We start from the raw sequence: 12,128 nt of genomic DNA on the forward strand, positions 1-12,128 counted from the left end.
AAACCCGAGTCGGAACCCGGTTGAGAAGGAGATAATTCTTACCCAAGAGTCGGATTTTAGAAGAATTGACAGAATGCATGAATAGGTTCCGACGATTACAAAGATTTATTCAAGATTCTTGACCCAAGGTGGTCTGAATTTTGATGACTTCAGGATTTTCCCTTATCCTGGAGGAGAATGAATAAAAGATTAATATGAATTGAAGAGTTTATGGGAAGTAATTCAGGTTTTAACCCTTAACCTGAAAGGGATGCAAAATAAAAGATCGATAAAATTTTAAAAATTTGATAAAAACCTGATAAAAACTTGACAAAATGATAAAATGGATAACAAATCGATGAAGATTCAATTAGATCAGAAAATGAAATAGATGTAATGTAAAAATAGATCAACTGAAAGATTGACGAATTTTTCAGAAAGAGAGTTCGTCTAATCCTGCCTGCATATGACGAAGGAAGATATATATAGATCAAAAATAAAAATGCCCCAGTATCAGGGAGAAAATGTGAGAATTTAATAGAAGATCATCGCTTTATTGAGAGAGACTTTTTAAAGAGTACAAAAGGCTAGGAATTTAAGTGTAAAATCTCTTCAAATGTAAGGCATTAATAGGATGTGGCAATTCTGCTCCATCTGCGTTGATCAGACGATAGGAATTACGGGGCAATGCTTCCTTAACCACATAAGGGCCTTCCCAATTGGCTGACCACTTGCCCTTTGGTCGATGCTTGAGATGAGCTGTCGATCTGAGCACAAGATCATTGACTCGAAATCTTCTCTCAATAACGGATTTTGCATAGTGCCTAGCTATCCTCTGACGATAGGCCTGAGCGTGCTCTGCTGCCTTGAGTCTTTTCTCGTCTAGTAGATCAAGCTGTACCAATCTCTGCTGCTGATACTGATCAAGTGGAAGTTCAATGAGCGACGCAAACTTGAGTGCGGGCTTCTGAACATGTAGAGGTAACACCACCTCCGTCCCATAAACAAGCTCTGAAGGCGTAGCATTGGTTGGGGTTCGAATGGTGGTTCGGTACGCCCAAAGTGCGTCGTGCATCTTCTCATGCCAATCACGGCCTGTTTCCACTGTTCTTTCCAGAATGCGGATCAAAATCTTGTTGGTGGCCTCAGCCTGGCCATTCCCTTGGGGATAGTAAGGAGCTGAGAAGTGGTGGTGAATCCCGAACTTTGAGCAGAAGGTCTTCATCTTTTCATTCTTGAAATGGCTGCCATTATCTGACACAATATCATGTGGGACGCCAAAGCGACATAGAAGATTTTTATGAATAAATGAAACCACATGCCGGCCTTCTACTGTTCGCAGAGTCACAACCTCGACCCATTTGGTGAAGTATTCTGTAGCCGCGAGAAAGTATTTGTGGCCATTAGAAGCTGAAGGAGTGATTGGACCTACTACGTCGAAGGCCCACATTGAAAAGGGCCAAGGAGAGACCACAGATTGTAAGTATGCAGCTGGCGCATGAATGGAAGGTGCGTGCATCTGACACTTGACGCATTTCCTTACAAGTTGATGGCAGTCTTGTTGCATAGTTTTCCAATAATATCCTGCGCGGATAATCTGCTTGACGAGTGTTTGGTAGCCAATGTGGCCACCACAAATTCCTTTGTGCGCCTCTCGGACTACTTCCATGGCTTCATCCTTGTCTAAGCATCTAGCATACTCAGAACTGAACCCACGATGGTAGAGAGTATTGGCAAGGATAAAATAGCGGACTGACATGCGTTGAATCGCATGTTGCTCCTTTCTTGGCATTTCTTCTGGAAACTCACCGGTTTCAATAAAGCTTTTGATGTCTTGATACCAAGGCTTTTCCTTCTGAGCGGCCTGGTTCACTTGCTCAATTGGAATGTAGGCAGGTTGATTAAGTCTGCCGATCTCGAAGGAACGACAGGATTCTCTGTCTTTGAAAGACAAAATAGAGCCTAAGCAGGCTAAGCCATCGGCTATGTGATTGTATTCCCTCTTGACATGATTGAGCTGAAATTCTTCAAGGTTGCCTATGAGAGTCAAAGTGATCTTCTGATAGGGAATCAGCTTCGAGTCTTTTACTTGCCATTCTACATTAACTTGGTTAACAACAAGCAAGGAATCGCCAAAGGCATGTACTCTCTTGACATCAAAGTCTTGCAGAATCTTGAGGCCTTGTATTAGAGCTTCATACTCAGCCATGTTGTGAGTACATTGGAAATTGAGCTTGAGGGAATAAGGGAGTATCTCCTTTTCAGGAGTGATTAACAAGATCCTAATTCCTATACCAGACATATTTCGGGCTCCATCAAAGAATAGAGTCCAGAGTGGGGATTCCTGAACACTGCAGATGCGATCGTCAGGAAAATCATCTTCTGCTTTGATCTCTTCTGTCAACGGGAAATCTGCTAACTGATCTGCGATGGACTGACCCTTGACTGACTTCTGAGAAACATACTCCAAATCATACTGCATTAGGAGGACTTGCCATTTCGCAATTCGTCCAGTAAGGAAAGGCTGCTCAAGGATATATTTGAGAGGGTTGAGCCTCGACAGGATCTTGATTTCTGATGCCATTAGATAATGTCTCAGCTTCTGACACATCCACACTAAGGCTAGACATGTCTTTTCCATCTGAGAATATCTCTTCTCGTAATCGATGAAGGTCTTGCTGATGTAGTAGATGGCATGCTCTATCCGGCTGCCTTCCTCATACTGCGCGAGAAATTCGCCGCAAGCATTGTGGTTGACAGAAATATATAAAAGGAGCGGCTTTCCGAGTTCTGGTGGCTTCAGAACTGGTGGATTGAGAAGATACTGTTTGATGCGCTCAAATGAGAGTTGACATTCTGGTCCCCATTCAAATTTCACTTCTTTTCTTAGCAAGTGATTGAAGGGCTCACATCTCATGGCTAGGTTAGAGATGAAGCGTCGAATAGACTGAATGCGCCCCTGAAGGCTCCTTAATTCTTTGAGATTGGTGGGAGGCGGCATGTCAATGATTGCCTTTGCTTTGGCAGGATCCACCTCTATGCCTTTCTTGCTGATCATGTAGCCAAGCAGCTTGCCTGACTCTACCCCGAAGACACATTTCTGCGGATTGAGTCTCAACTTGTAGAGGATAAGTCTTTCAAAGACTGAGCTGAGGGCATCGAGATGATCCTCGCCTTCTTTAGATTTGACCAGGATGTCATCCACGTAGGCATCCATGTTCTTGTGCATCTGATCATGAAAGATTACTGCCATAGCCCTCTGATAGGTTGCTCCGGCATTCTTGAGTCCAAACGGCATGACTGTATAGCAAAAGGTACCCCAAGGCGTGGTGAAAGAAGTTTTGGATTGGTCACGAGTGGCCAACTTGATCTGATTGTAGCCTGAGTATCCATCCATAAAGGAGAACATGGCATGGCCTGCCGTACTATCGATCAGAAGATCGATGTTGGGGAGTGGATAATCATCTTTTGGGGTTGCTTTGTTCAGATCTCTAAAGTCAATACAAATCCGAACTTTGCCATTCTTTTTGGGGACTGCCACAATGTTTGCCAACCAATCTGGGTACTCGATGGTCCGAATGAACCTTGCTTTTAATAACTCTTTAAGTCCTTCTTTAACTTGTGGTGCCACTCGAGGATCCATTTTTCTGAGTTTCTGCTTGATTGGTTTGCAATCCGCCTTTAACATAAGGCGATGCTCGACTAACTTGGAGTCTAAACCTGACATATCTTCATAAGTCCAAGCGAAGACTTCCTGATGCTGTTTGAGGAGGTAGATGAGCCTCTCCTTCTCATCTAAACTTAGACTGGAACCAATTTTGAGGATTCTTGGATTATCTTCTGAACCAATATTGACATCCTCTGTTGGATCCTGAACCAATGGAGATGGTTCATCCTGCTTCTGAATGCTGGCAAATTCTAGCAAATCTTGAATTGTCGAGTCGAATTCTGCCAACTCCTCAATCCGCTCTGTCATTTTGCTGACTTCTGCCCCTATCTTCGCTTTGCACGCTTTGACTGGTTTATTTTGAAAAAGGTTGGTATTGATAACGAGCTTTTTGAATGACTTAGGAGCCATGATTACGGCAATCCTGTAAGTGAAAAGGAGGCTTTTGAGAAAAGGGGAAATATCTGAAAAATAGCCTTTTGTACAGAGATAGAGAATGACAACATAGATAAGGATATAAGCAGAGAATTTGTGTACACCAAGATGAACAGAGCAAACAAACTTTTCATTGATTTAAGAAAACTTTGATATTTACAAGCGACTGTTTGAGATAAGGAAAGAAATTGGGGCGGATCTTGCCCTTACAAGATGACAAAAAGGAAAGAGAACCGAAAACACTAGCATTGTCTTCATTACTGAGCTCCCTTGACGAAGATGGTCTTTCTGCCGGATGACTGACCTGCGAAACCCAAGCCTGTGCCGGTGGCATGCTGAACAGGGATGATCGGCTCCAGAATGCCGTCTTCATTTTTGCCTAGGCCCCTGAAGGGCTGATACCCATGCTTCATCAGAAGATCAAATCCTTTCCTTGATTTTGAGAATCGAGGAAACAGAGGGTGATCTTTAATTGAGGTGCAATCGAGGCGTCCTCCTAGCTTGAAGAAGCGATGTCCCTGCCACTGAACAACTGCAGTGACATTTTCTGTTGGTTGGATTTCCTTCAGATTCAGCATATCCAGGCTTTCACTCAGATTGATCTCGTCGACTTCCCTAATGCTCGGGATGTCGGCAGTGAAAGTGGGATGGGGAATCATCGGTTGCGGGAGTCGTTCTTCTGGATCCTCTCCTAGGACTGTAGTGATCATGCCCCCCTTCGACCATTTGATACACTGGTGCAGGGTTGATGGGACCACATTGGCATTGTGAATCCAAGTGCGTCCGAGGAGCAGATTGTATGTAGGTGGCACATTCACTACATGAAACAGGACCGTATGTACCGAATAGTTGATGAAAATTTCGAGAAATATCTTCCCCTTGGCTGTCTGCCCATGGTTATCAAAACCGTAGATCGTGATCGGATCTGGGGTGTATTCTTCTTCCTTTAAACCCAATGCCTTGGCTGTCATTTCTAGACAGATATTTAGGCTGCTGCCCCCGTCGACTAGTACGTGAGGGACTGTCATGCCTCTGGTCCTCACTACTATGTATAGGGCATTGTTATGAAACGAATGAGGCTTTGGCAAATCCTCATCAGAAAAGGTGATCGGTGCATTTGTCATGGCCTGATTGACGATTTGAGCCATGTCTTGTGGAGTCGTGCTAGGCTTGACCTTGATCTTTCTGAGAAGATCTTCTAGCACTTGCTGGTGCTCAGATGAAGCGTGAGTCAGGTCCAAGATAGAGATGTTGGATAATGCAGTAATCGGCTTCTGAACTGACCCTGAAGCCTCTTCTTTCTTTGAAGCTGCCTTGATAAAGCGCTTCGGGATCCTGGGGACTATTTTGGCAGTTCCTGTTGCTGCCTTTGTTGATTCTTTGGAAAATGGGGTGACATCCGCCCTCTTGATGGATGACTGTGCCTGACGAAGGACTAGGACCTGATGTTGATCCTGAATGTCCTGCCTAGAACATGGTTGGACACTGTCTTGCAAAGAGAATGCTTGCTCTGAGATGACCGAAGCTGAATGCTTAGGGAATGGTTTGGACAAGATTTCTGGCTGCTGCTCATCCTCGTCCTCAATTAACATGTTCTTGTCAATACAGTCCTGAATGATGTTCTTGAGAACAAAGCAATGTTCGGTGTCGTGTCCGACAGTTCGATGGAATTTGCAGAATTTATCAGTCCATTTACCCATAGCGACAGGAGGATCTGCCACCTTGGGGAGCTTAATCATTCCTTTCGACATCATATATTCTAAGATGTCTTCGCGGGACTGTTCTAAGGCTGAGAACTCCCGATCATAACTCCAACCTTCGTGCTTTGGCTTTTCTGGCTGCCTCGCTTCTGGCTGGGGTGCTGACTGAACAGGCTGCGGCTTAATAAATTTTTCCTTCTGGGCTGCCGAGTTTGTCCTTTCGGCACTAGGAAATCCTGAGTTCTTGTTGTGGCCCTTCTTGTTCTTCTTTTTGCCGGAACCACTGCTGCCCTGATCTGTCGATCCTGCGGCATAGGCGACATGCGCCTTTTTCTTTTGATCAGGATTTCCTCTGACAAAAGGATATCCTTCGTATAGACCATTGTCCAGGCCGGTCTCGAGCCACTCGGCTCTCTCAATTAATTTGATGAACGACTTGGCAGGTGAAGTGGAAATGAGGTTCCTCAAAGGCTGAGCAAAGTTATTCAGAATAATCTGCAGGGCGTGCTCCTCCGGGATGGGGACTTTCATTCTGTTACAGATGCTTCTCCACCTGTGGATGAACTCACTGGCTTTCTCATTCTCCATCTGTTTTAAATTGTACAGATGATTGAGGGTTGGTGAGGCTTCAACATTAAACATGAAACGCTCAATGAATAAGTTGACAACTTTATCGAACTCTCGTAGTTCGATAGGATTAATGTGGTCTGCATACCACCTAACCGCTACACCTTCAAGGCTACGAGGAAAGCATATGAATAATGCCCGATTATCTTTTCTGAAGCGGCCGCATTCGGCATAAAAGGTGGCCAAATGAGCCTTGGGGTTGCTGGTTCCATCGAATTTAAGGAACTTGCGAGGGAGATTCTCCAAATTGTCATCCCCGTCCAGACCATGATAGAAGTCTTCACCGGAGTAGGTCTGCTTGCCCTTGCTTTTAGCCTGGATATCTTTGATAGCCCTATTCATTTCTTTCATCTGCTCTTGCATCGGATCACTAACTGGAATGGGCTTGTTGATTGATTTGGGCTCTGCAGCGGTCTTTGCAAACTGCGGTGGAGGATTCTGATAGACAAGCTGCTCTTCCTCTTCCGATTCCTCAACTGATTCTGTTTCTTGAGAAGTGGTGTCGAGTTGTACTTGCTTTCTGACAATCCTGACTGGCTTCTTTACGGCCTTCTTCTTTGGCTTGCTCTTCGGAACGGCTTCTTTTTGACTAGCCTCGGCCTGTTCAACCATCATTTTGGTCATCATTCTTTTAAACAGATTATACATGGCTGGATCGATATCATCTGTTTGATTCTGATTTTGTCCTCTGACTGATTTGGGAGAATCTATCCCTTCGGCCTCGCTGTCGCTGTGTTGAGGAACTGTTTCTTTTCCTGCCCTTGTTACGACCATTTTGCCAATGCCAGTGATTTCCGATGGAGATGAGAGGAATGATTAGGATTTGAGGAAACTTTTGAAAATATGATTTCTTTTTAGAAAAGGCATGAGGGAAGGAATTGACAAATTTTTGCAACGATCGCATCACCCTTTTATGGTGACAAAATGCGCCTTATGACCTAGGCGAGGTCGTCTATTACGGCGAGGGATAGAAGAATAGACAGAATGGGTCTCATCACTGGGGATGAATCCGTAACTATATGAAATAAAATAAGATTTGGCCACAAAATAAAAGTTTGCATTTTCATTGATGACGAAATTTAAATACAAAGAGAAGGTGGGCAGACAGTTTGCCACCATTCTCGATACTCTGATGATACATTAGGACCAGGAAATATAGACAAAGGAATAAAGGAGTCCCAAGTGTATTTGGCGACATGGTATGCTCCAGACCACTGATCTGACCGTAGATCGAACTCTGGCATGCGGCCTGTCGGAAAGCGAGTGTTGGCACGAACCTGCCGTTGCGAAAACTGTCTGAGACATCTCTCTAGCTAATAGTCTACGCAGAAGAACGGGCCGAGCAGTTTGTAACGCTTGTCACGAGCATAGGTGTAACGAGGAATGGTCTCTCTTCTGTCGAAGAAGTCCCAAACGATTTCCTCCTGATGCAGTTTCTCGATCAAAGCTCGGCACTGAATGGCTGACTTCGGCTGCTTGCTGCTGAATCTGAAAGAACTGGCTTTTGACGGCACATGTCGCAGGAACCATGACTGCAAGGCATACATGCATCCTTCCACCAGAATGGTCTCTCCGAGGGCGAAACGTGCTAAACCTCTGTAGAGAAAAGCTAGAGCTGCCATGGATACTGAAAGCTGACGGGTCTGCTTGCTTCCCCATCTTCGAAAAAGCTGGGCGACTCTGATATCGATGAAATTCTGACCATCCTGAAAGAATGCCAGCCCCACTGTGCATAGGATCATGGCATGCTGGATCCTTTCTTTTGCTGCTCGAGATAAGGTATCGACTTCTTCGTAGGCCCCATATTTGTTGTAGAGTTCGAACAGGTCGATGAACTGATTTCTGCTGATCTCTGTGAAAGGCCAGGATCTGCTCCCTGTAGCTCTGACCAATGCTTCTCGAACATCTACCCCTTTGATATTGATCAAAAATTGCTGCTCGACTGGATCACCTGGTTGACCAGCTGGTTCTGGCAATCCCATGATATCATTGAACTCGTCCATTAGCATAGTCATCTCTCCCCACGGAAACCAAAACGTGCAGGTACGCGGATTCCATCTCTCTGCCATAGCTTGAATCAGACTGTCGTTGATGGTTCGCTTGCCAACTGTCGATGCCATCTCCAATCCACAATCATCCAAGTGGTCTGGGAACATACGCGAGAAGGCGGTGAACCAAGAATAGTACCACCGAGGGAAGAAGGTACGGGACTGAATGTCCCGAAGATCTGGGGTTCCATCCCTTATTTGATAGAAGACATGATCCCAAGGAAAGATAGCATCGGGAGATTCGGATGCCATCGGAGTGATACTGAGGCAAAAAGAGGAAGAGAGTCAGGTAGAATGCAGGACTTACGGATAGACTTTTCGATGAAAGCAGGGGACAAACATTAATCCTGGAAATTTTGAAAAGAACAGGGGGTTTGAAAAAGACTTTCCAGGGTTTTGAAGAAAAGTTTTGACATACAAAAAGGGGAAAAGAATATAGGCAAAGGGAAAAATATGCACCTGGTTTTTTTTTTTTTGAAAATAGAGGAAGTTTTAAAGACCACACCTAGGGTTTTAAAAGAGGTCGATATAGGGGAACACAAGGAAAACATCGCATAATCACAGCTGCACAAACAAGGATGCGCACACAGCACTCCCTAAAGTCTGACTCTATATGCAATATTTGAAATAGCTTGTAGGACCTTAATCCTAACTCTATGGTTCAGATCATCTGATTCCAATCTAGGTATGCCGATATACTCAAGCCGGAGCTCGAAGTACGTGGCATATAAGATTTTTCTCCGGTTCTGAGGTAAGGGCTTCCCAACATCCTTGAGCACCTACCGATATACCTCGGACTATGGCCCTTAGGTACGTGGTAGGGGGGCGCGAACCCAAATAAGTGGTCCAGTTGTGAGGCTCTCTCCCAAACTATGGTTCAGTGAGACAGCCCAGCAACGTGAAGACCGGGACAATATAGGTAGTGATGTTTTCAAAATATGATCAACATGCAATAAAATCAGAAGGCTCTAATGCAAGTCCTAAAGAGATAGATTTTAAAAAGAAGCATACACTTGCATACATTGTTTTTGCATTCAATCCCTAAGATTGAGGAGAGTTGTATTTAAAACCTAAGTCTAATGTGAACATGGATATAATCTCCTCAATATGGTCCTACCAAACCATACTTAGATCCTATATGCAATGATGTCAGCTTTAGGACAGAGTCTAGGCTCCTAAGGTTTGCATAGAAATGTAGCTGACATATGTTAGAATAAAGACTTAGATCATATAAAGGCAAAGCAAAGGCACAATTTCGACCGGATGAAGACGAGTCCCATCACGGTCGCCAAATCTGTGATCATCGCAAAATTTTTCCTATTCTCTTGTTGTTTTCTCTCTCTTCCTTCTCTTTTCCTTTTCTAACCTCTATTTTCCTCCTTTTTGAAGGGAAAAAAATAAAAGAAAGAGAGAAGAGAAAAGAAGAGAAAGAAGGATAGAGAGAGGAACTATTTTGCGGGTTTTCACTTGACCTTTATTTGAAAACATTTAGAAAATTACTCGCCTCCATTTTAAAAATTTGCGTTAAAAAAAGGAGAGACGGGATTCGCTCGTCCGTACGAGGTTCGACCGTTCCTGGCGCCTTTACCAGGGGTAATCGAACCAAGGATCGAATCTATGCCTTTTGCTTTGCCTAAATATCATCTAAGGATTTATTCTAAATCTAAATGCACAAAGAATCATGCCTGTGCAATGCGAGGATGTATGCTCTTTTCAAAGATGTTTTGGAAATTTCCAAGTATTCTGAGATGAACTTGGTAAGGGAATGAAGAAATATTTGAATTTAGCTTAGAACTTGAGATAGATCAGAGAAGTTCTAAGTTTTTCAGAGTTGGGAAATAAATATTGATTTTGAAGAGAAAGATTTGAAGCTTTGAAATGAAAGAAAATGGAATTTTTAAAGTCAGAAATGGACTTTGAATTTAATCATGGATTTAGGAGAAGAAGATAAAATTTGAAAGTGTAATCTTAAGATTTGAAATAAGGACAAGCTTGAGAGATCCAAATGATATAGAAAGTAGAAATGGATTCAGACGAGATTTGAAAACGGAATTGGATTTGAAATCTAGAATTTAGGAATGGAATTGGATATTAAAATGGATTTAAAATTTGAAATCTGAGATCCGATGTAAATTTGGGTTCTGGATCCTAAGACGGATTTGGATCTGAAGTCTGAGATCTAATGTAGAGTTGGACTTTGGATCCTAAGATGGATTTGGATCTTGAAGTCTGAGATCCAATATAGAGTTGGACTCTGGATCCTAAGATGGATTTGGATCTGAAATCTAAGATCCAAAGTGAAACTGAAGTCTGGATCCTAAAAAGGAATTGGATCTGAAGTCTGAGATCCAAAAGTGGAATTGGACTTTGGATCCTAAAGAGGAATTGGATCTGAAGTCTGAGATCCAATATGAGTGTTGAATCCTGGATCCTAAAGAGGAATTGGATCTGAAGTATGAGATCCGATATGAGTGTTGAATCTTGGATCCTAAGATGGAATTGGATCTGAAGTATGAGATCCAATATGAGTGTTGAATCTTGGATCCTAAGATGGAAATTGGATCTGAAGTATGAGATCCAATATGAGTGTTGAATCTTGGATCCTAAGATGGATTTGGAGTTAAATTCAGGAGATGAATCAATAACTTCCAAGTTTAATTTGAACTTGGAAAATGAATTTTAGAAATTGAATCTTGAATATACAAATGAATTTCAAAGTTGAATTGGATTTTAAATTTAAGATAGAATTTGGAATTTAAAATACAAGATGATTCTGAAGTTTCAAAGTCAAATGGGACTTTGAAATTGAATTCTTGAATCCTTTCGAGAAATAGAATTGAAATTTAAATTTATAAATAGGATTTGATTTGAGAAAGGAAAGAATTACTTGGATTTTATGAAAAAAAATTTAGAAATATGATGCAAATCTATCTAAATGATGAATGAATTTAAATTTTTGATTTTGAATTTTTGAAAAGCTATTCCATTCTTTGAATGAATTAAAATAAGATTGAAGATATAATACATGCTTGACTATGGTCATTGAATGTATTATATAATAATTTATATTTAAATTCAGGTGAAGAATGAAACACATTTGGTGCTTTTATAGAATTTAAAATGAAATTAACTCTCAATATACCCTGACTATGGCCATTGGTATATATTTTGAGTTAATTTTAAGTTAAATTCTGATAAAAGAAAAAAATATTTAAGGAAAATATGATGAATTTTGAAAAATGGATCCAGTGTGGATCCCATGTTATTTCGTGAAAGATAAAAATACTAAGTTTTGTCCACACCCTGACTATGGCCATTGATATGGATCATCAACTTAGTATTAATTTACCTCTTACGAAATGGTGCACGTGCCATCCGTGTTTCACCATTGTGAGATTTTGAGGAATAAAGGAAAAATGCATGAAGAACAAGTAATTCATGATATCTACAATGCTCATTCATTCTCTCTAAAGCAGGAATATAACTTTCTCATTGATATCTAGCTATTACAACGTTTTGAGTTTAACTCAAGATTACAAGAGTTATTGATTCTAAGCAAAGAGAATAGCAATTCTTATAAATTTCCTACAAAGAAAATGAATTAGCATGATATGATAGAAATACAATGGGATATGTATATATGCTTGGGGGAATGGAATATATGCGAGATCA

Source organism: Nuphar pumila, chromosome 4 (assembly GCF_984573655.1).
Source record: "Nuphar pumila chromosome 4, dmNupPumi1.hap1.1, whole genome shotgun sequence".
Taxonomy (NCBI): domain Eukaryota; kingdom Viridiplantae; phylum Streptophyta; class Magnoliopsida; order Nymphaeales; family Nymphaeaceae; genus Nuphar; species Nuphar pumila.